The following is a 24,942-nucleotide window of genomic DNA, read 5'->3' on the forward strand; positions in this document are numbered from 1 at the left end:
CAGAGTTTATACTGTTTGATGCAGAATTCCACTTACAGTAATTTATCCTAGAGACACATTTACATGTGTGCAAGATAACATCTGTAAATGCTGATTCACTGTAGCATTTTTGTAAAGGAAATACTGGAAATAATACAAATGTCCATCAGCCTTAAAGAAAAGAATAAGGATTTTCTCTCTGTTCACTAAGACGGCATGCTTAATTCAATATTTTCATTGCTGACAAAAGCAAGTGCAGAACAATGTGTATACGAGGTGACCTTCCTTGCTGTGCCCCAGCATGTCTGGTTCTCCGTGTCCTGGGCCCAGGATATTTCGTACTTTTCTCTTCCCTTTGAAATGTCAGGTCTGTGTGACATGATTTAGTCAATGAAGTGGGAGCAGAAGTGATATGAGTCACATCTGAGAGGAAGCCTCAAGGGACCAGAGAGTGATTTAAAATGTACCCTGCCCATGCCATTCCCAGCATGGCCCTCCAGATGATAGAGACTTTGTTGGCCTGGCACCCTGGGTGAGGAAGATGTGAAACAAAATCTCTGGCCAACCCAGGATGGACATGCAGTGCCAGTAGAAACAAGCCACTAAGTTGTTTTCATTATTTATTATTGTGAGATATCATTACAAATATAGGCTACTATACCACATTTTGCATGTTAAAAAAGGTAGGAAAAAGTAAATACATCGTTGTATTTTCTTGTATGTAAGTATACACAGGAAACTAATAACAATGGTTACCCGAGAAAGGTGGAGTTGAGTAGCAACTAGCTGGATGGATGACAAGAGTTGGCAGGATACTCTCTTTATTGTATATCTTTTTGTATGTTTTATTTGAGAAACATGTGAATGTATTACATTTCAAAAACTTTAATGAGATAATAGTAGCATAAGGACTTTATTTAGAATTATGGAAGTGAATATCAAAGGAAAGAGCTAACGTAGTGAAAGTAGCTGTATCCAGGGAGTGGAATTTGGCGAGAGGGATTGCTGTTTTCCATTTAGTACTATACCATTTTGAAACTACTTGCCTGCATTACTTTGATTTAAAAATATTGAAGAAAACTCCGAACTTGGAGTAGGACCGATGTTCCTGCGGCCACAACGTGGAGTGCTAAGTACCATCGGATCACAGCGCCACAAAGCTCTTGACAACGACTCTTCTTGCCTTCCTACTTTTGTCGTGAATAGATCAAAACTATTCGGCTGTTTTGCTGTTGGGCAGCTACAGGTCTCCATCCTTTTCTGTCATCTCCTCTCTGTCCCTCCCTCCCCACTGCTCCCCTCCTGGGGAGCCGGCCTCGCCTCTGCACAGCCTGCTGCCAGGGCTGCTGCCCGGCCCCGCCTCCCCTCGCTCCCCCACTCGCTCGCACTTGGCCATGGGGGCCCCGCCGCCCCCTCCGCCCCGCCCACCGCCCCTGCGGGCTCCGCTGGCGGGATCGAGCGGCGCAGGCGGTTGGCTGGAAGAGCAAAGCCCGGGAAGCGCCGCGCAGGCGCCCACGGGACGCGCAGCTCCCTACGCCCCCGCGGGCTCGGGGAGGGGCTGGGGGGCGCGGGCACCGGCCCCCCCGGGGGGCTCTGGCTTCTGAGGAGTGGAGGGGCCGGCGGCTGTCGCCGCGTCGGAGCCACCCAGCGCCCGGGTGTCCCACGTGTGGCCCCAACCCGTCCAATTCCCGAAGCCTTGGAGCCTGCACGTTTGTTCTGCGGAGACAAGCGGCACCGCCTGGTGGTTAGTGAATGCTCCGGAGTCATTGCGAGGAAGAAGCCGGCGTGTAGGCGTCTCTGTGGCGCAATCGGTGAGCGCGTTCGGCTGTTAACCGAAAGGTTGGTGGTTCGAGCCCACCCAGGGACGGCGGCTGCCAGCTTGTTTTAAAATGTGAGGCGCTTGCTCTCCATTCCCCATGGTATAATCCCCTCCACGCCTACAGGCCCATTTCCTCTCCTCTGTGTCTAACCCTCAGCAGGAGGCTGTGTAAGCAAGGCATCTCCCCTTGTTCTCACTGGAGCCATTGACGACTTCCTGTCTTCTTGGGAACCTTGTGTTCTCACTAACTGTGCGTTGTTTATTGCTGTTGTTTTTCGTTTGTTTATTTTGTTTGTTTTACCAAGTAACCGCCACTTTCCTAGTCTGATTGCATTATTAATTCTTTTATTTTCTTCCTTTCTTTTTTTCAGCAGAAAGTATGAAGTCATTTCTTCTTGGTTCAATTGGGAGATGTTTCCTCCTTTTGTTTTCTTCACAGTAGACATGCACTTAAGAGTGGGAGAACTAAATATATATATATTTTAATTTTCCCAGGACCTCATACGTGGAAAGCAGGTGCTCAACCACTTGAGCTACATGCATTCCCTATTTTTTTTTTTTAAAGAAGTTGTGAGCTTATGAAGTTGTGAGCTTATGATTAAAAATAAGATCTTCCGTAGGAAAGTGGATCTGGCTGAAGCGGTTGAGTGCCCTCCTCCCACATGGGAGGTCCTGGGTTGGGTTCCCAGTGCCTCTGATAAAACAAACAATAAGCAAGAGCCAGCACTCAACCACTGAGCCACATCAGCTTTCCACACATGAGAGCCCAGTTTCAATCTCCTGTATCTAAAAAAATTCCCTACCAAATGCTCAGAAGTAATAATGAAATAAAGAAGAGGGGAAAGAGGAAACAAATATTCAGTATTCCCCAGACACACTCCAGGGTTCAGTTCTCTGAAAGAGAAGTGTTTATGGACCTTGATTCTTCTTACTGGTCTGAACAAGGGAGCTCCCTAGAGGGGCTCACAGGGAAGGTCGGCAGGGCCTTTAGTGGTCATGACATAGAGCGGACTGCTGCGCAGGAGGGAGTGCTCCTGGAGTAAGGAGAGGAGGGTAGCCCGTAACCTGTCAGGCTTTTCAAGTTCATGAATTATCATAGCACTTTTGTATTTGGCCGTCTTCATGGTAAAGAGTACCATAAATGGCTCAATATTTTCTTTACATTGATTATAGAGAAAATTTACTTCAAAATTAATTTTATATCAGTGCAAGTGAAATGCCCATTTGAATTTTTGTATAAAAGATGTAATTGTAAAAATAAAGACAAAGGAAACAAGTCAGTATTATTATAGTAAAAAACTTTAAAGTCTTTCAAACAAAATGATCATCTAACAAACTGGCACAAAGTGCACTAGGCAATTTAGTGCTCTGAGGGGCTTTAAAATTCAAATTCTGACTGACCTTGCAGAGCTAGTATATGAAACAGCCAAGGTCAAGCCCAGGTCTATTGGGTGCCAAACCCCCAAAATTAATGTTTTGTTTTAAAATTTAAAGGAGATGTTTAGGAAGAGTGAATGAGAATAATGTAATGGGCTTATACACGTGGAGAGGGAGATGAGAGAACATTTCCTCAAGTCTCTGGTTAGGGCAAGTTGGGGTCTGTGATGGTTATGTACTGTGTCAACTCAGCCACATAATGGTGCCCGGTTTGGTCAGGCAAGCACTGGGCTAACTGTAATACAAGGGCATTTACACTCTTTAGTCACCATTGACTTTACTGCAGTGGTAAATCACAGATAGCTGGTTACAATTACATCAATCAGGGAGATTGCCACCAGCAATGAGTGACGCTTTATCCAGTCAGTTGAATGCCTTGAAAGGGGGAGTGATTCCAGCATTGAGTGAGAATTTCCCAGCTCGTATTTGGAGAGTCAGCAACTCCCAAAACTGGTCAAGAATCTTCACTGGGGTTTCATCAGATCTCCCAGTTGCAGCCTGTCTGTGGAACCTGGACTTGTGCATCCGCACAGTTATGTGAGAGACTCTTCTTATAAAATCACATACTATTGACAGATATCGCTTGTTGATTCTGTTTCCCTGAAGAACCCTGACTAATACAGGGTCTTTGCCAGGAGGCAGAGGCGGGAAGCAATAACAGAGCTCATGAGCTTCCACAGCTTTCCTCGAGGCCTGTGCAGTGCCAGCCTTTACAGCGACAATGCTGAGGCAGGAGTGATCCATGTAAGAAATGATGGTTCTGCACAGTTTACCACTACTCCACAATTGCCAGGGAAATAGAAATTTATTGGCAAGAGAAAATACTTAGTTCCTCCTCTCAGCCACAGGTCAAGAACCCCCTGGACATCAGTACAGGCCTAGGGGTTGCTAGTACTGGAGATGACGTAAATGATCGTGGGTGAGTCTAATGCTTTGCAAGACTTTGTGACCTTGAAATAAAAACTATTATGTGCCACTGACTGCACTAATGAGTGAGCTAGACCTGCATTTTCCAACACAGTGGCCACTAGACATGTGGCTACTGAGCACTTGAAGTGTGACTAATATCATGGAGAAATGAATTTTTAAATTCATTGAAGTTTAATTGTTTTTAATTTAAATTGTCACATGTATTTTGAAGATACAGTATAGAAGAACACCAATTAGAGAATAACCATTATACAAAAATTTGTCTGCTTTATTTTCATATAGCAATAAACAGATTGAATAAGATCCCACATTTAATAACAATTCTGAGTGACTTTCTCCACCTGAATGTCAGTTCCGCCCCAAGGTAGCCATCTCCCCTGCGGTTTCTCCTTCCTCATCATATCTTCTCATCTTCACCAAGGGCTTGGGGGTCTCAACCAGTCATGTTGTCTTAGATGCAGCCTCAGCTGTGCTGGCTTCTCTTTTCCTCCCAAGTTTGACTGATCTCACTGTAATGCTCTTCTTGTCCAAATGGGAAGTGCTGTACATTGCAGGAGTTTCCCTGTTTTTGAAGGCGCCTGGGATAAGTGAGTGGAAGTGCAGGCTCTGGTGATGGTATAGCTCACAATGGACTATACAATATTTGTGTGAATTAGATAATATGTTTAAGACAATTGTGTCAGAATTTTGCTTGATCCCCAAGCCAAGAAGTGCTGTTTACTGAGTTGTACAAAGTTGATTTCTCTGTTGCATAGACAAGACTGCAGAATAAGAATGGAAGCCAGAAAAAACAATGGCCTTGAGGACTGGGGAGGAACAATTTTGAGGTAGATTTTGAACGGTGGTGGAGGGCTCTCGTCCTTCATCAGGAGCCAAATGGCAGCACCCAGAGAATCTCTGGGGCCTCAGGGGCTTCAATGATGTGTGCCACTTCCCTTCCTGACAAGGAAAGGGCACCCTGGTACAAGCAGAACACAACTGGTCCCCACGCCCCTCAGGGGTAAGGTCCAAGGGCCAAAATACAGAACCAAAGAATTTAGACACAGAAAGTACTAGATTGGGCTTACAGACCATACACTGATTGGGTACAGGTTTTATTAAAAGATGAAGATGGCTTTGTCTTCCAGTGATTCCAGGGTTACATTTTGCAGGGAGTGTCTCCACCCCAGAATATATTTTAAAGCTTTCTATGATTTGCATATAGAGGTTAATAGGAAAATTTTGTTTAAATAATAGTAAATAAGAGACATCAATGAGTTATTTCACAGGGTTACTCTCAAAAAAAAGGGAACACTCCTTAGAATTTTGTCATTAAACAAAGACAAAAATAGGATTTTTAAAAGAAGCAGAGGGAAATGGATGTGACTCAAGCAATTGGCCTCCCATCTACCATATTGGAGGTCCAGGGTTCAATACCCAGGGCCTCCTGGTGAAGGCAAGCTGGCCCATGTGGCAAGCTGGCGTGCATGGGGTACCGCCCTCTGCTGCCCCCATCCAGGAGTGCTGGCCCCCATGGAGAGCTGGCACAGCAAGATGATGCAACAAAAAGAGATACAGAGGAGAGATAATAAGAGAGGGAGCAGACCAGGGAGCCAAGGTGGTGCAAGAGAATGATTGCCTCTCCCAGTTTGGAAGGTCCCATGATCAGTTCCCAGGATCAGTTCCCGGATCTACCTAATGAGAATACAAATAGACACATAGGCTCGTAGAGCAAGTGGGCACAGAGAGCAGACAATGGAGGGAGGGGGGATAAATTTACAAACAAATCTTTTTTAAAAACCTCTTAAAAATAAAAAGGCAGAAAAGAGGAACAAAAATCCCACATCTGGAAATGGGGAGCTTTGTTTTTTCCTTTTCTTGGAAAATTTAAGAGCTGAAAGTTGTCAAGCAACTAGTTTGGAAGTTTAGTCTGGTGCAGTGGGCTAACTTATTAGGAAAACAGCTTTGGCTGTTTATGGGTCCCTCAAGAGGTTTTTGGAAGTTTTGCTGTGGTGGCTTTTTTTGTGTAATATCTAATGTGTCCTTTCATTGCCACCTCTATGTTAGTTAAGCCAGGAGTGCACCATTTTCCTCATCAGTATTTCTCAATTCTAACCCCCACTTTTGGATCATAATTGCTCTTTTTTTTAATTGTCATTGTTGTTTTTTTTAAAGATAATAGATCACACAAAACAAAATTACTCTTAAAACAACAAATTTGACCATGAGCACCTCAGTCTCCTGGACTCAGCATTAACAGTTTGGTGTTATCTCGAGATAGTGGTTGTGAGGAACATAGAGGCAACATGACATCAGCTGGCAGAGGAAGGCCAAAAGTATGAGGACAGCAGAATGGCTCATAAACGCAGATATGTGTGTAGGGAGTGGGTGGAGCCCAGCGGTTGAGTGCCTGCTTCCCACGTACAAGATCCTCACTTCATTCCCTGGTACCTCCTTGAAAAAAGATGTCGGGAGCTGATGCACCTTAGTGGCTGAGTTCTGGCTTCCCACATATGAGGTACGGGCTTCAATCTCCAAACCAGTACCTCAGAATTAAAAAAAGATATTTCTACTTTGCCTAGGCCTACTCAGGAGAAAAGATATTGTCATCACCCTAGTAATAACCAAGTGGCTTTAATATTTTTATTGAGGTACAACAAATTTAAAGCACACAAAGTGGATGTAGCTCAGTGGTTGAGTGCCTTCTTCACATGTGTGAGGTTCTGGGTTCATTCCCCAGTACCTCCTAAATATGCTCATATATAAAACGTGGGACCTCGTATAAGCAAAGCAGGTGCTTAACCATTGAGCTACACCTGCCCCCACACACAATTAGTATTCTGAACATCTTTTGTATCTTAGCCTAGGTCTTACAAGGAGAATAGATATCAATATCACTCTAGTAAGAACCAAGTGGCTTTAAGTTTATGAAGTATAACAAATATAAAGCACTCAAAGTGCACAATTAAAAAATTTTTTTCTGATATGAACCCTCCTTGAGTAACCACCACTCAGATGAATGTATAAACATTTCCAGACTCCAGGAAGCTTTCTCATGCCTCTTCCCAGGCTATGGCGACCCAACAGAGCTATCCCTTTTCCCTACTTCTGTCAACATAGGTTAGTTTTTCCTGCCCTCAGTTTTCATATATATAAATCACAAAGTATGTACTATTTGCAGGGGGGCAAGTGGCATGGGTCCAATTTCTTTTTCTTAACATTATGTCAAAGAGATTCACCCATATATCGTGTAGTTCTTTCTTTCAATGTGTATATTTTTTAAAGAATTATTGCAAAATATTTCTTTCTTCTACACGTATATTTGAGTTTTTCCTGTTTGGGGCTGTTTTGAATAAATATATGCATTCTTACGCTTTTCAGTGGACAGAGTCACACATATCTCTAGGGCAGTACATTCCAGTTGAAGTAAAATCCTTGCTACATCTGCAGTTTTTAATTTTCTAGTACAGATATTCTAAAAAGTAGAAAGATGGGAAACTAATTTTTTTAACATTTATTTTATTTTTATTTATCGCCCACCCCCTTGCCACCTGTGCTTGCTGTCTGCTCTCAGTGTCATTCGCTGTGTGTTCTTCTGTGTCTGCTTGTCCTCTCATCTTTAGGAGACACTGAGAACTGAGCCTGGCACCTCCAGTGTGGGAGAGAGGCACACAATAGCTTAAGTCACCTCGGCTCCCTGGGCTGCTGTCTCTCCTCTGCGTCTCCCTTTGTTGCATCCTCTTCCTGTGCAGCTCTCCAAGGCACTGGTGGTCAGCTCTCTGTGGCGCGGGCCAGCTTGCCTTCACCAGGAGCCCCAGGCCTCAAGCCCAGCGCCTCCCATATGGTGGACGGGAGCCCAACAGCATGAGCCACATCCGCTTTGTGGGAAATTAATTTTAACAATGTATATTATTGAAACTTATGTGTCAAAATATTGTCATTCCAACATGAGACACTAGCAACATGTCACGTGTTTAATACTGAGCAGTGTACTGAGCAGCACAGCTATCAGCTATAGAGTAGAGAGCTGAAGGTAGGCTTGCTGGGTCACAGCATTTATTTATGTGATGCATGACTATTAGTGGACACTATCGACCAATATTCCAAAGTTGTTGAGCCTTTTTAAACTCCAACCAGCAATAACTGAGTGTTTCTAGTATTCTCCATCCTGACAGCATTTGAGATTGTTTCTTTTTTATTTTTATTTTTTGTTCAGGTTTAATGAGGTATAATTTTCATACAGCAAAATTCCTCAACACTATATATTACATTCCTTTCAATGATATATCTTTGCAATGCTGGGATTTTGGTGGTTGCTATGATAATAAACAAGTACCATGTAAAGAAATCAACATGTAACAAGAAATGCGGTGGCAATCTGAGAAGCTGTGAGAAATTGTGCAGTACAAAACACCAAGGCATATGTTTTTTTGTTTGTTTGTTGTGGTATGCAGTGAATTATTTGTTTTGTTTTAGAGGTAGGGAATTCCACTGTTTAAGACGATCAGGACTAATACCCTGTTACCTTAAGCAGACCTTATCTATGATCCTACCTGTGAGGCCACAAACCAGAGAAGCTGTAAATTCCTAGATAAAGCAAAAAAAATCCCTCCCTGTAGAGTCATCCTAAAGTGCAGGTGCATATTCTAAGCACAATAGCTGTCTGTACTGAACTTCTCCTCCACTTAACAGTAACTTCAAAGAAACATTGTTACCATCTTGTAAATACTGACAAGGCTCTGCGCTTTCCTTCTTCTTACTGGATATACCCGACATAACCACTGAAGCTCCAGGGCAGCGCAGACCTTTACTCTGAACATCCTGCAGCTGTGCAGGAATGGCTTCCCGGATTGGATTGCTAGTTTACTATGGGGAGCGGCCTTTTCGTTTTTGGTCTCAAGTGCCCACTGAACTCGTGCAGAATCTGTTCTGTAGGCTCACGGCCAGATACTATGTGAGACATTCCTGGGGATGCTCAGAAGTATTTGGGGAACATTTTACACAGAACTGGAGATCCTGCATTAGCATATCTAGGAATGGTCCTTATATAGATGCCAGACACTGTTCTATGCACATCACATTAATTCACTGAATCCCCTCAACATCCCTAAGAAGTAGGTTGTTAATCCACCTTACTTCCCAAAGAGAAGTCAGGCCACTTGTTGAGTTCACACGTGTAGTAAAGGCAGGTCTGGGATTCAAAGGTAGGTTTGAGCCAAACTGAGTTTCTGATTCTCTGAAGAATATTGAATCACCTGGGGAAATGGATGCTTTAAAAAAATTAAAGGACGAATGAAGATTGGTGATCAAAATGATTTCAGCCTGATCTGAGTGTTTTATATACAAATATATTAATGTATTATTTAATTATATCAACATGATATAGAGAGGGTACTCTTTTTTTTTTAAAGATTTATTTATTTATTTCTCACCCCTCCCCCCCCACCCCAGTTGTCTGTTCTCTGTGTCTATTTGCTGCGTGTTCTTCTTTGTCTGCTTCTGTTGTTGTCAGCGGCAGGGGAATCTGTGTTTCTTTTTGTTTGGTCATCTTGTTGTGTCAGCTCTCCATCTGTGTGGCAACATTCCTGGGCAGGCTGCACTTTCTTCTGCGCTGGGCGGCTCTCCTTACGGGGCGTACTCCTTGCATGTGGGGCTCCCCTACACGAGGACACCCCTGCATGGCAGGGCACTCGTGTGCATCAACACTGCGCATGGGCCCGCTCCACAAGGGTCAAGGAGGCCTGGGGTTTGAACGGAAGACCTCCCATGTGGTAGACGGATGCCCTAGCCGTTGGGCCAAGTCCACCGCCAAGAAGGCACTCTTCATTTAATGACTCATAGACTTCCCTTTACCACACCATCTAACCAATTTATAATTACTAAAGACCAAAAGAAACTTACCAGTGGTAGTAACAATCATTTCATCTTTTTGAGGAAAAGGAAATGGGGATAAAACAGTTGTGCCATCATTCTACTTATCCTGAGTTTGGCAAGCTGGCATTTTAAAACAAGGCAGCATAGTCATAAGGTGGCAGGTATTTGAAATCACAAGAAGATTTAAAAATTCAAAGTTAACTTTTGGATTTATTTGAAAATGTCCTTGGTTCTTGGGTGCTGTGAGCCCAATATATTGTAAGTGCTGGCATTTGTCCTATCTGATTCGCTTACTAGACTATCATGAATTGCAGACACTTGCGGCAGGTTCTTGTCTCCCAGAGTCAATAAGGAGTAGTGGAAAAGCACTGGAGCAAAGGCAACCTTGTCAACAGCTGTCAGGAGACAGGAAGAGGGGAGAGGAGCAAGTTCCCAAGAACCAGGAGAACAATAGCCACAGCACTACCATACTCCCATAAAATGTAGAACTAGATGAGAGCCAGGAAACTTCAGCCTTCCCCAGGAAGAGTGACACACTTGTATTACTGTTGTAGGCCAATCTATTAGGAGATAAAAGTGACCAGAAGGGGAGCGGGTTCTAGGAAATTGTGATGGTTAGGCTAATTTGTCAATTCGGCCAGGTGATGGTGCCCAGTTGTTTGGTCAAGCAAGCACTGGGCTAGTTTAAATACAAGGGCACTTCATGGACTGTAATTTCTTGACTGCACAGACGTCTGCTTGCACCTACAATCAACTGAGGAGATGGCTTTCAGCAATGAGTGACGTGTCATCCAAGCAGCTGAAGGCTTTAAAAAGAGAAGTGACTTCAACATTCAGGGAGAGAACTCCCATCTCTACTGCAGACAGGAGGCATCTCCTGGGGAGGGCAATGAGCACTTCCATGAGACTCCCCACCTGGCAGCCTGCCCCGCAGAATTTGAAGTTGTGCAAGCTCAAGGTCATGTGAGAAAATTTTATAAAATCTCACACTATTTATACGTATCTCTTGTCAGTTTGGTTTCCGTAGAGAACACTCTCTAATGCAAAATTCAAAGATGATTCATTGATTCATTTAATATTAGTAGGAGGTTTTAAAGTTGACTCTACATCTTGAAATCACAAATGACGCTGCCATAGAGAATGCAGTAGTCATATGGTAGCTGATACCTAAAATATTTACATAGAAATTATAACAATTGTGTTTTATGGCATCTAAAATTATAAGAATTAATCCCATTCAAAACATATTTTTAGCATGTTTAATGTACTTGAATGTATAATTTTAAAATTATATACATTTAAAAATCTATTGGGGGATCAGATGTGGCTCAGGTGGTTGGAGGCCTGCTTCCCACATGGGAGTTCCCATGTTCAGTCCCTGATGCCTCCTAAAAACAAAACAAGCAAACAAATGAAAAACCAACTCAGGGGAGCTGATGTGGCTCAGTGGTTGAGCATCAGCTTCCCACACGAGTTCAGGGTTCACTCCCCTGCCCTGGTACCTAAGAAAAAAATCTATTGAAAGTAATGTTAGATTCTTTGAGAAGAAAATTAATTTAGGGAAGGGGGTGTGGCTCAATTGATAGAGCATCCACCTACCACATAGGAGGTCCAGGGTTCAAACCCAGGGCCTCCTGGCCCATGTGGTGAGCTGGCCCATGTGCAGTACTGCCATGCACAAGAAGTGCAATGTCATGCAAGGGTGTCCCCTGCATAGGGGTGACCCATACACAAGGAGAGCCACCCTTCTGAAAAGAGTTGATGCAGCAAGATGACACAACAAAAAAGAGACACAGATTCCTGTGCTGCCTGATGAGAATGCAAGCAAACACAGAATAATGGACACAAGAGAACAGACAATGGGGGTGGAGGGAAATGAATAAAAAGAAAATCTTAAAAAAAAAAGAGCAAACAGTATAGGAAATTTAAGAAGGATTTTCAAGAGACATAAGCCCAAGACTTGCATAAACTAGAATATAATGCTATCATTGTTTTCTACAGTATGAGAAAATCTTACAGAAAACCTATACTTGCTTTTAGAACAAAATTATTAAACTAGTCTAACTTGTCCAAGAAGTCATCCCAATAAGAAATATGACATGACATAAGCATTTTTATGACATTATGTATCAAATATTAAATTCTTTAAATTGTTTAGAAGTATTAAAGTTACCTCCCTTTTATCAACTTGATATTTTCCTTTTCTTATGCATAGTTTTCAACACCATTAACTTAAACGATAGCTAAATCTTTTACTTTTTGTCTTACAGATTCAGCAAGAAAAATTTTCCTTAAAGAAACATTGTATTTAAAGCATAAGTAGCTAAATGTCTCTAGGAATTTGTAATGTTTTATTTAAAATTAATACAAATAATTATTACTGATCATAAACTAATTGGGGAAGTAATTCCTTTAATTTTTAAAAAGTTTTAGAGACTATATTAGTCAGCCAAAGGGGTGCTCATGCAAAATGCCAGAAATTGGTTGGTTTTTATAAAGGGTATTTATTTGGGGTAGGAGCTTACAGATACCAGGCCATAAGCATAAGTTACTTCCCTCACCAAAGTCTTTTTTCACGTGTTGGAGCAAGAAGTGGAGGTCTGCAAGGGTTCAGGCTTCCTGGGTTCCTACGTTCCCGGGGTTTGCTTTTCTCTGGGTTCAAGGTTCCTTTCCTCATGGGGCTGGCTTCTCTCTCCTCTGTGGGGTTACTTCCCAGGGTTCCTGCTTAAGTCTTCAGCATCAAACTCCAACATCAATACTCCAACATCAGAAACCCTCAACTCTGTTCTTCACCATGCCTTTTATCAATGCCCTAATCATAACTCAATCATGCTCAGGTACAGTTCAGATTGCAAACATAATCCAATATCTATTTTTGGAATTCATAACCATATCAAACTGGTGCAGGGACCTATTTTGATTATTTCTTATAAAGGAAGACAAAGTATATCAATCGGTTTCCTGAGGAAATGCACACATTTATAAGACAGAAAAACACCATCAAATTACCGGACATTCGCAATGAACTAATTGTGCTACGTAATGTACTTAAGATGGAAACAGAAGCAATGGTGTCTAATAACAATCCTTTGAAGAGAGGAAAGCAAAGGGAAATAATTAAGCACCATTAAGTCGTTGAGGAACGTCACTGTTGAAAATTTGAGTAACTTGTGATATTCTTTATATCTGGGAAGACAATCCCTTTTCCAGGGTGTATAAGTCCCTTGCATTAATGCAATTTGATATTATTGCTTTTTATTTAATTTTATTTTGTTTCATTAATTTTTTTTTTAAATTCCAAAATTTGTAAACACTCTATATCACAAGCATCAAATCTTCCTTCTCCCTCCATATGTCCTTTTGTAACAAGGAATCTACTTTCCCATATACACCCTTGCTGACATACACAGTTTTTGCTATTATTAACATTTTGTACTAATATGGTGTCTTTATTCAAATAAAGAATATTATGATTGTACTATTAATTATAATCCATAGTATACATTAGAATATACATTAGAGTTGAATGTTTCTAATGCAGTCCTATAAATTTTTTATTCTAGTAATATATATATAACCTAGAATTTCCTCTTTGAACCACATTAAAATATATAATTTGGTGAAATTAATAACATTTGTAATGTTGTGCTACAAACACCAATATCCATTATGAAGTTTCCAGGACCCCAGACAGAAACTATATACCAATTAAGCATTAACTCCTCATTCCTTACATTTGCCCTGGCCCCTGGTCACTTGTATTCTTTTTTCTCACAATAGAGATGTTGCTTATTTTAATTATTTCATATCAGTGAGGACATACAATAGCTGTCCTTTTGTTTTTTTAAATAATCTATTTCTGTGGGGTCAATAGTAATGCCTGCCTGTCATTTCTAATTTTAGTTCATCTACATCTTCTTTCTCTTTTTCCTTGACTGAATGACAAAACATTTGTCCATTTTATTGATCTTTTCAAAGAACTGGCTTTTGTTCCATTAATTTTCTCTATATTGTAAATTTTCTATTTCATTTATCTCCACTCTAAATTTGTTGTTACCTCCATTCTGTTTATCTTGGCTTTAGTTTGTTCTTTTTCTACATCCTTCATTCACAAGATTAGTTATCTGATCTGAGATCTTTCTTTTTTCATGTAAGTACTTAGAGGTATCTATTTCTTTCTCAGCCTGGGCTTTGTTGCATTCCATAAGTTTTGGTATGTTGTGTTTTCATTTTCATTTACCTCAACCTATTTCTTAATTTCCCTTGTTATTCCTTCTTCTCCCTTTCTCCCTTCCTCTCTTCTCTCTCTCCCTGGGCAGCAGGAAAGCTGCCTAAGATGTCCAGTAGGAGATTCAAGTAGGTCCTTGTTGAACCAACTCAACACAGAAGAGTATTACTCTTCATTTCCAGTGTGAGAACACCAATACCTCACCAGAAAACCCAAATATGCTATTGGAAGCTTGGGTAGCACCTTCTACAGTCCCTCCCCCTTAGGTGTGCTAGGGGAGGTCTAGTTGATTTTCTGACTCCACCTTCTCCCAGGCCAAGTTTCCTATCCCAGGACATTTAGGTAAATTGGGCTTTCTCGGCAGATTCGCCTCTCGTTTCTTCCCAGACTCTCCCCAAGTCAGCTTGTTCAAGGAGAGAGAGAGAAAAACAACAACAAGACAAAACACGGAGGGCTAGGGTAATCAAGAACCTCAGATGGACCTCAGGGCATGGTGGATTCAAGGATGGGAAGTCCATGATATTGCAGACTCAAGGTGTGTGAGTCTCTGGAGTGTGGGCCACCAGGATTTAGGGGACACAGACCTGGGAACCACACATCCGGTTAACATGGGGTTTGGGAACACCGCAGCACTCAAAGCCTTCAGGGATCACTTCAGCCAGGCTGCCAGCCCTAGTGGGGGTCCCACCCACAACTTCTGACACCGTGTCAGAAACCCAGAATTCCACCTCGCACAAGAATCTCTTCTGTCACTGTCTCACCAAATCAACATCCAGACACCTCCTGCCCTGCAAGCCCCCGAAACAACCCGCTCACGGTTTGGGAACACCGCAGCATAACAAAGATTTCAAGGATCACCGTGGCTGGGCCACCAGCCCTAGGGGGAGGGGTTCTGCCTACAACTTCTGACCTCTGTGCAAGAGACCCAAAATTCTACCTCTTTCAGGAATCTCCTCAGTCACTGTCTCACCAAATTAACATCCAGACACCTCCCACCCTGCAAGCCCCTGAAACAGCCCGCTCAGGTCTTGGGAACACCCAGCACAACAAAGCCTTCAGGAATCACTGCAGCTGGGCCACCAGCCCCAGGGGGAAGGGTCCCACCCACAACCTCCGACCTTCATGCAAGAGACCCAAAATTCTACCTTCTGCAGGAATCTCCTCAGTCACCGTCCCACCAAATTGATGTCCAGTCACCTCCTGTCCTGCGAACACCCAAAACAGCCTGATCCAGCAGGACTCCAACCCTCCTCAGCTGTTGCTTTGCAGAAGAGATTACGAGGTGCACTCACTCAGACGCCATCTTGCCCCGACTCTCTAGTTACTTTTATTGATATAATCTTCATTTCTAGACTCTCTTCCAGGCCCCTCTCTCCTGATTTTCTTTTCAGGTTCTAGCACACCCTTTAATATTTCCTGAAAACCTGGTCTCTTCCTTAGAAATTCTCTCAGTTTCTGTTTATCTGTGAATATTCTAATCTTGCCCTCATTTTTGAAAGACAGTCTTGCTGGATATAAAATTCTTGGCTGGAAATTTTTCTCTTGTAGTATCTTAAATATATCCTACCACTGTCTTATTGCCTCCATGGTACTGGTGAGAAATCAGCACTTAATCTTATTGGGTATCCCTTATATGTTATGCATTGTTTTTCTCTTGTTGTTCTCACAATTATCTTTGTCTTTAGCATTTGACATCCTGATGAGTATGTGTCTTGGAGTTGGTCTATTCAGATTTTTTCAGTTGGGAGTACTGTGTGCTCCTTGGACATGGATATCCATTTCCTTCAATAGGGTTGGGAAATTTTCTACCATTATTTCTTTTTTTTAATTATTTAATTATTTATTTATTTTTTAAAAATTACATTAAAAAAATATGAGGTCCCATTCAACCCCCCCGCCCCCACCCCCCACTCCCCCCACAGCAACACTCTCTCCCACCATCGTGACACATCCATTGCACCTGGTAAGTACATCTCTGAGCATCACTGCACCCCTAGTCAATGGTCCACATCATAGCCCACACTCTCCTATGTTCCATCCAGTGGGCCCTGGGGGGATCTACAATGTCCCGTAATTGTCCGTGAAGCATCACCCAGGACATCTCCTCATCCCGAAAACGCCTCCACATCTCATTTCTTCCTCCCATTCCCCAAACCCAGCAGCCACCATGGCTACCCTTCCCACACCCATTCCACATTTTCTCGGTGGACATTGGATTGTTTGTGTCCATTGCACATCTATGTCAAGTGGGGGCTTAGATTCCACATGGATACTGGATACACTCCTCCTGCTTTCAGTTGTAGACACTCTAGGCTCCATGGTGTGGTGGTTGTCCTTCTTCAACTCGATGCTAGCTGAGTGGGGTAAGTCCAATAAATCAAAGTGTAGGAGCTGAAGTCTGTTGAGGCTCTGGGCCTGGGTGTCATATTATCAGTCCAGAGATTCAAAACCCCTAAATATATCTAAAACCCCAGCACCAACTACAATTCCATTAAAGTAGCATGCAAGTCTTGTGAAAAGAGATCCCCTCTGAGTCCAATTCCATCACTCAGAAACACCAGCTCCAAAGAAGGGCCATCTGCCATGGCAGTGAACCCCATCTGCCATGACCATAGGACCCGTGGGTCTCTTTATCCCTCAAAAGAACCAATACCTGGGGTTGTTTCTACTTTATCTGTCTCTTAGACTCTGCTCAGTTGTGCATAAGGGCATTCCTTCTGACAACCTCCAGACTCTTTTTTAGAGACTCATAGCCTTATATTCTCATTTCTCCTTTCCATTTCCCCCTTACATTAGGTCAAACAGCATTTTGAAGTCGTGTTATTATATGTAGACAGGGATATTCTGCTGATCCGTGTTGAACCTTTGATTCAAGGTCCTTTTCTAGTTGCCTCTTCAGCTGATATGTGATAGTGATCCCTCGGTGCCAGGGAGGCTCACGAAATGTGTCATGCATGTCCCATGCTGGGGGGAATGCACTGCATCTACATGCTGAGTTTGGCTGTGAGAGTGGCCACATTTGAGTAACATGAAGGCTGTCAGGAGGAAACTCCCAGGCACAGTGCTACTCTAGGCCTTATTCTTATTGCAGGTGTATCGGCTCAAAAGCATAGCCATAAGTATCAGGAGCCCACTGTTGGGCCCTCCTTCCTTCCTGGTTCTTGCCGTTGCACCTGGGGGACTGCTGCTGCTCCCCCAGGGTCCATGACAGTGGCCCCCTGGCCAGGTCTACCATTATTTCTTCAAATATTCCTTCTGACCCTTTTCCCTTCTCTTCTTCTTCTGGGACACACATGACATGTATGTTTGCACACATTTTGCTGTCATTTAGTTCCCTGAGAAGTTGTTCAATTTTTTCCATTCTTTTCTTCATCTCTTCTTTTGTACATTCACCTTCAGAGCCCATTTCTTCAAGCTTACCAGTCCTTTCTTCTGCCTCCTCAACTCTGCTATTACATGATTCCAATGTTGTTGTTTTTTAATTTCCACTCACCCCTTGTGGCTTGCTTGCTGTCTGCTCTCTGTGTCCATTCGCTGAGTGCACTTCTATGTACTTACTAGTCTTCCTTCTTTGTTGTGTCATCTTGCTGAGTTGGCTTTCCATGGCGATTGTGAGTCAGGTGGCACTCCACAGTGCTTGTGGGCCACATGGCGCTTCATCACATCTGTGGGCTGGGCATTGCTCCACAGCAGTTGCGGTCCAGGTGGCCCTCTGCACTGTGTGGGTGAGCCTGCCTTTATAAGCAGGCTCCAGGACACAAACCCAGGGCCTTCCATATGGTAGATGGGAGTTCATCTGATTGAGCCGTAGTCACTTCCCCCATGGTTCCAATGTTTTAAAATTTCCTTTACTGCACCTTTCATTCACATAAGATCTGTTATTTTTCTGTGTATGCTTTCAAATTCTTCTTTGTGCTCATCCAGTGTCTCCTTAATACCCTTAATCTCTTTAGCCATTTCATTGTATTTATTAAGGAAATGTGTTTGAACTACTTTATGTCATCTGCAGGCTTATCTTATTCCTTAACTGGGCCATAGCTTCCTGTTTCTTGGTGTGGATTGTAATTCTATGTTGGTGTCTTGACATCTGGCTTAGTGGAGTATTTATTCTGGGTGCAGTATTTTTCTCTTTAGTTTAGTGCTTCCTGCCCTTTCTGCCTTTGCAGGTTGTGTAGTAGGGGCCAAGTTTGTAGTTGGTACTATAAGCTGTAGAGGCTCAAGCTGCCCTCATTACCTCAGGGACCAATGAAGCATCTCCCAACTTTCTCCTTTGCCAGGGATAGGGACAGAGACACAGCTGTGTGGAACAATCCAAGTCATGCAGGTCTAGATTGCAGTTGCCCAGAGAGACTGATGAAGCTTCATGCCCCTTTCTACCATGTCTGGGGCAGGGATGGGGCTGCAGGTGTGGGCAGCAATCTGTGCATTGTGGGTCCAAAATGACTGCAATTGCCCTAATAGACTTCAGATTTTCTGTCTGTGCCAGCCAAAGGTACCTGTAGTTACCCAGATAGACTGGTGCAGGGCCCACCAGCCTCCCCACTGCCAGAGATGGGGCTGAAGCCTAGGCTAGAATTGCAGGTCAGTCTGGGTGAAAGAAACTCATTGCTACTGTCACTGTGATTTTCAGTCAGTCCGGTTGCCTCTCTGGCTGGGACCCTCATCTTTTGCTGTTAATATCCCTATTTTGAACTAGAATGTCAATAAATGTTATCATATACCTGTCCTGCAAGTATAGGTTGGGAGCAGATAAATTGTTTCTTTATTTTCACAGGACTACTCATGGAGAAGAAATGGAATCAAGATCTGTATTAAATGGATTGCCTTAGCAGCCTCCTTGACACCTGATGTAAATGATGGAGAAGAGATTTTGGATTTTTGAACCCAATAGTTTTATATGAGATTTTATTGAATTTGAAATGATGCTGCATCAGGATGAGACCTAAGGAATCTTAGGAAGGTGTGAACATGTTTTCATGAGGGAGGAATGTGAAACTCTGAGGCCCAGGGTGACAATGTTGGTGGCAGAACTTCTAAATTGGCCCCCTGAATATGTCCTACTCAGACCCCCAGAATCTTTGTGTATAATGACACATCAATTCTGTGATTATGTTATTTCTATGGCACAGTTGACTTCAAGTAGAAGATTATAGGGGTGGGCCTGACTAATCACATGGCTCCTTAAATGCACAGAGATTGCTCTGGCTGGTATGAGGTGAACTGTGAACTATTAAGTGTGCGCTATTCTGGACCACTAATTCAATAGCTCTGTGTAATTTGTCTTGCAAAAATAGAAACCTATACCCTGATGCCTCATTCTGCTATTCTGATTTCTTATTTTCATATAAATGTCTGCTAAAACTAACATGAGTAAAAGAAATCAGAGAACCACAGATGAAAACCTTGCACCCCCGTTTTTGGAACTCTTACAAAGTCCTTACTTCCTGTAGGAAAGACACTCTGAGGGACATTTCACTTACTTGAGGAATGTCTCCTTAATGTTCTGAACCAAAATTCTGAAATAATGAAGATGGTAAAATACTTGATGTCAGTTTAACAGTATCTGGGAGTTCATGATCTAGCTTTATTTCCTATGGCAAGTTGGTATTAGCCTCTGTTTACCTGAGCTCGCATTTGGAGGTTTTTACTAAGTATCACTTACCAGCATCGATGAAACAAATCCAAGAAGAGTGATAAAACAATGACCATTATTTTCTTCCAGATCAACTTTGACATCTCCAATCTTCCCTCTTTTCATAACTAGAAATAAAGGAAAGATCCATAGTCTAAAGTCCCAACTGAACAGAAATGAGAAACAAATCATCTCAGGAAGCACCTGTGGCTCAATTGGTTGGGCTCCCACCTACCATATGGGAGGCCCTGGGTTCACATCCCAGGGCCTCCTTGTGGAGGCAAGCTGGCTTGTGCACCACAGAGAGCTGACAGCCTGCACACTATGGAGAGCTGACACAGCAAGATGATGCAAAAAAGAGAGTCAAGCAAGAACAGAGGAACACACAGCAAATGGACACAGAGAGCAGACAGCAAGCAAGCCTCAAGGAGTGGGGGGAATAAATTTAAAAACAAAGAAAAAAATCATGTTTTCAAAATTTTTATTTTTCTCAATCCCCATCAAGGAGTTCTTTATCTCAAACTGGGAGAGTCACCGATGCACTGCAGCCTGGGATCACAGTCAAGGCAAGTGAAATGAAGCCAATCTCAAGACTCTCCTGTGAATCAGCTCATCACTCACAAATCCAGAACAATGTGCAAACAAGATTTAGCATCTGGCAAGCCAGAGCTATATCTTTACACATCTACTGATTCAAATTATTTGTGAGAAATAATTCTTTCTGCTAAACCATTTTAGTAATGTGAGCCTTTGGGGTTCTGCCAGGGTGTTCCCAGTATGATTTAAAGTAGAGAGATGGAGGATAACATTGAAAGGCTGATTAAATGAGAAAGTGCAACACAATCACAGCTTTCAAGGGCCTGGATTAGGCAAAACCTAGTTTGTCTAGATATACTCCAACCACCAACTTCTTGGACAGAGACACACACTGAGCACCATATGTGTACTCTCTCTGCCATCAAGCTGAAGTGCTCTCCAATCTTCTGATGGTCCAATTTAAACACTGAGTTCCTTTAGATATTTGAGCAATATCTAAAGGATCAGGAAGTTCTGTTAGCAATAAATTTACACAATTTTTATGTACCTTGTATCCAAAGAAAGGCTACATTTCTTTAGGAGACACTTAATATAGATTGGTAGGTTTTCCCCACCTATCTTTAATGTATGATGTTCTAAAATGCTTTACTGGATCCTGTAGAAAGGTTATTCTCTGGGTAGTGGAAGGCACTGTCCAGCCTCTTCTCTAGGAGGCCCCTGGCCCCTCTGTCCTGTCTCTTCCCATGTCACTACAGGATGTTGTTCTCAACTCCTTCTCCCTGATGAGAGTGAGTCCCTAATATCCAAACAGCTCTTTTCTACCTGGAAATCCTGAGACACGTATCTGCACCTGTGGGCAGGGCCTCTGCTCTTATCTTTCTTCTCCTCTATTTCCTTACAATTCTTGTTCTGATTTCCAGAGGACATCCTTAATATTATATTGCAAATCTTGCATAGTGTTTTTTATATTCTTGCTATTATCATTTTAATTTCCAAAAGCAATATTGTTAAGTTGTATTCTGAATGAAGAAGCATCAAGGGGTGACAAAGCCATGGAATCAGTGAAAATGGTGTAGGATTCATTAAGTCACCTCTCCCTCCCTGTGCTGGCCCACCATTGGCCAGTTGGCAGAGTGGGAGGAGAAAGGATCAGCGAAGAGGTGGAGCATGTGTTGGAGGGAAGGTCAAGTCAAGTGAAATCACAAAAGGGCACATATTATGTGGGTGGGCCATCTGCAGAGGCTGCTGTTTAAGCATCTGCCACTCTTATGCCAGATGACTTCTGCTATGGGAAGTCTATTCTTCTCTGCCATGGTTACTATAGTTCTTACCATGCAAGCCCCACAAGTTAGGATAATTCTCTCTCCCCGACAATGCTTGACTCCTCAGGCCAAGTCTTCCACCAAACACTAGGTTCCAGGACCCTCACAGACCCTGCTGTTGGTAGGGACGTTCACTCAGGTCTGTGGCTGTCAGTTCTGCCTCTGTCACCGAAGACTCATGCCCAACCTGGCACCACCAATTGACAGGTTGGGCCAGGGGCCACCTCCTCTCCTTTCCCAGTGATTCACTGTGGACATAGTAGGACCCACACCTCAAAAAATGTGCAGATTGGGATTAATCAACTACATTTAAAGCAATTTGCAGATGAAGAAAACTCAGTTAATATCAGATCTTAGGAGATGGGTCCTTAAGACATGATATTTTTTCTTAGCTATATAATAAAACATGTAGAAAGGGCATACAAATGTAGAGCTTATATGAAGAGTTTCAAATGAACATGTAACCCCTCCTAGATCAACACCTACAGTGTATCTGTTAGAAGCTCCCAAATGTCCCTCTCTTCCTCCTCTTCACCAGGAGGCCCCAGGGAACAAACCGAGGTTCTCCTATATGGTAGGTGGAGGCCCCATCACTTGAGCCACATCTGCTTCCCCACTCCCTATACTTTTAAAATACTTTGTGCCCTTCCAAATAGCTAGAAATAGTATATGTTTAAAATAAGGACTTAAATTTGCCCACTGTATACACAGCAGTATTGATAAACTAAACATTTGTAACAATGGTTACATCTAAAAGTGGCTTCTAAATAGAAAATATCTGGTCTAGAGTTGTTCATTTCTCCCAGTCCCTTCTCTCCACCACAAACCCAGTGGATGAGTGACAGGCACATGTGCCACTAGAAATGGGTTTACAATCTCATTTATGAAAATCATTTTCAGAAGACAGCCTTTGTATGAATTTTAACACAGAGTACAAAATGTCTTATTTTAATAACCCTACTTTTTTCCATACATTGGCAAACTTTCTAATCTCTAGGCACTAGGTATTATAAAATTGGGACAAATTTGCCCAGTATATACACAATATGTGCAGTACAGCAAAGTTTAATTGAATGCACATAACACCAGGACAATGGATGATCAATGGACCATCCATCAACCAATGGATGATCAGATATACTCTAGTACACACTAGTAAATAACTTTTGCACCTTCTTCCCTACAACTTCCTCAGACCACTAAACCAGAGTATAGTTCCAATTCTGAAGACAATATTTCCCACCAATTTTTTAAGGGTTTATTTACTTCTCCCCCCCGCCCCCCTTTGTTTATGTGCTCACTGTCTTCCCTCTGTGTCCACCTGCTGTGCATTCTTCCATGTCTACCTGCCCTCTCCTTAGGCAGCACTGGGAACTGATCCTGGAACCTTCTGGAGTGAGAGAGAGGCTCTCAATCTCTTTTGCCTCATCAGCTATCTGGTCCGCTAAGTCTCCCATTTTTTCCCTCTGTGTCTCTTTTTGTTGTGTCATCCTCCTGCTCCCACTCTCCACACTGGCCACAACTTCTGTGCGGGTCAGCATTCCATGTAGGTCAGCACTCTGTGTGGGCCACTTCTCCATGAAGGCCAGCTTGCCTTCACCAGGAGGCCCCACGAATTGAACCCTGGACTTCCCATATGGCAGATGGGGCCCAATCATTTGAGCCACATCCACACCCCTTTCTGACCTACTTTCAAAGGCTCTTTAGTGCTCTACTACCTCTATTTTCATGCAAATCAAACACTTCTAAAATATTTGAAGACTGGTTATTTAAAAAAAGACCTTACTTGTCCTTTACATAAATAATATTGCTAAATAAAACCACACACACATAACAATGGTTGTACTCTGACTATCAATCTACCATAGATGATGAATCTATAATCTGTCTAAGCATTACCATCTTGGCCTCAAACCATCCCCTCCTCACTCCCTTTTCTCCACCACCAATTCAGGGGACAAGTGGAGGCAAGTGTAATGACTAGAGGTGGGTGAACAAAGTCAAACCCAAAAGTCATGTCCAGAAGAAAAGCTTTGCAATGAATTTCAACACAAAGTGTACAAAACATGCTAATTTTACTAACTCAGCTTTTCATACACTGACCACCTCTTTAACATCTAGAGGACTAGATATGGTAAATTGAGATATGTTTGTCCATTATATGCACTAGATACACAGCACAGGGAAAACCAAATGCATGAATGTAGGGACAGTGGTTAACCTTGTCTCTTGTAATCACACTAGCATAGAGCCCTTGGCAGGTCCTTCTCCCTCCTCATCAAACCAGTGCACAAAACGTGTACTACCCAGAGAGGAGATTTAGTCATTCCAAATAACCCCACAATAGTTCATATGAATTTTAACAAAAAGCTATTTAGAAAATGTGCTCTTTTACTAACTCTACTTTTAACAAATCAGGCACCTCAGAACATAAAGGAAGAAGAGAGAATTTTTTAAAAATTACTCACCATCCAGGCCCATCAAAGGCCTTTGCAGTCTTTACTGGAGAGCCTGGAAACACAGCCACTCTCTGCTTTTCACTGTGCTTCTGCCAGATCTCATGGATGGTATACTTTAAAGGAGCTCACCTTCTGTCTGCTGTCTCTCCCCCATTGACCCATATCATGCCCCAATAGTTGAGCCAGCTCAGATGTACCTTTTACCTAGAGAGGAGGTTAAGGAGAAGCCTAAGGAAGTCTGCATGAGGTAGGTCAAATGTTACCCTTAATTTAGCTACATGGTGTGACATCATAACCCACACTAAAGTCCCAGGAGGAATATGCACTGCCAAACATATAGATATAGATATCCTGCCTTTTCTATTATGTCCAATTCTTTGGTATAAGTATGTTTAGCCCTGGGTCAGGGACCATGGGATTGGAAAAAATGAAAGAAAACTTTTGTGAAGTGGGAAAGCTAAGAAATTATCTGTTATATTGGGTTATACAATTGAATTGTCCTTTTTGTTCACATTTTCACTTCCCAAACCTAGAGAATATTCCAGTAGAGTCCCTATGTTACTTGCCTTCAATTCAATCTGAGGATGCAAAATAATTTAAACTAATAAACCAGAATTACACATTTTCCCCATCCCCTGTTGGGATGCTGCACAAGGAGGGTGATAAGTAATATGATATAGCTGTGTAATAGTAGGTTTCCTGGTCTATTTGTGTACTAAGAGTATCATCATTAGTGTGCATGTCTA

At 42.5% G+C, this 24,942-nt stretch overlaps 1 long non-coding RNA gene and 1 other non-coding gene across 2 annotated transcripts; both read left to right on the forward strand.

Annotated features, from left to right (window-relative positions):
- Positions 1 to 1,512: 1,512 nt before the first annotated feature.
- Positions 1,513 to 23,571, forward strand: LOC111758759 (uncharacterized). Its single transcript, XR_002792925.3, has 2 exons — positions 1,513 to 1,790; positions 19,021 to 23,571. It is a non-coding gene; the product is annotated as an uncharacterized lncRNA (long non-coding RNA).
- Positions 1,773 to 1,846, forward strand: TRNAN-GUU (transfer RNA asparagine (anticodon GUU)). The gene has a single exon. It is a non-coding gene; the product is annotated as a tRNA-Asn (tRNA).
- Positions 23,572 to 24,942: the final 1,371 nt, after the last annotated feature.

This window comes from Dasypus novemcinctus, chromosome 13 (assembly GCF_030445035.2).
Source record: "Dasypus novemcinctus isolate mDasNov1 chromosome 13, mDasNov1.1.hap2, whole genome shotgun sequence".
In the NCBI taxonomy this organism is placed as follows: domain Eukaryota; kingdom Metazoa; phylum Chordata; class Mammalia; order Cingulata; family Dasypodidae; genus Dasypus; species Dasypus novemcinctus.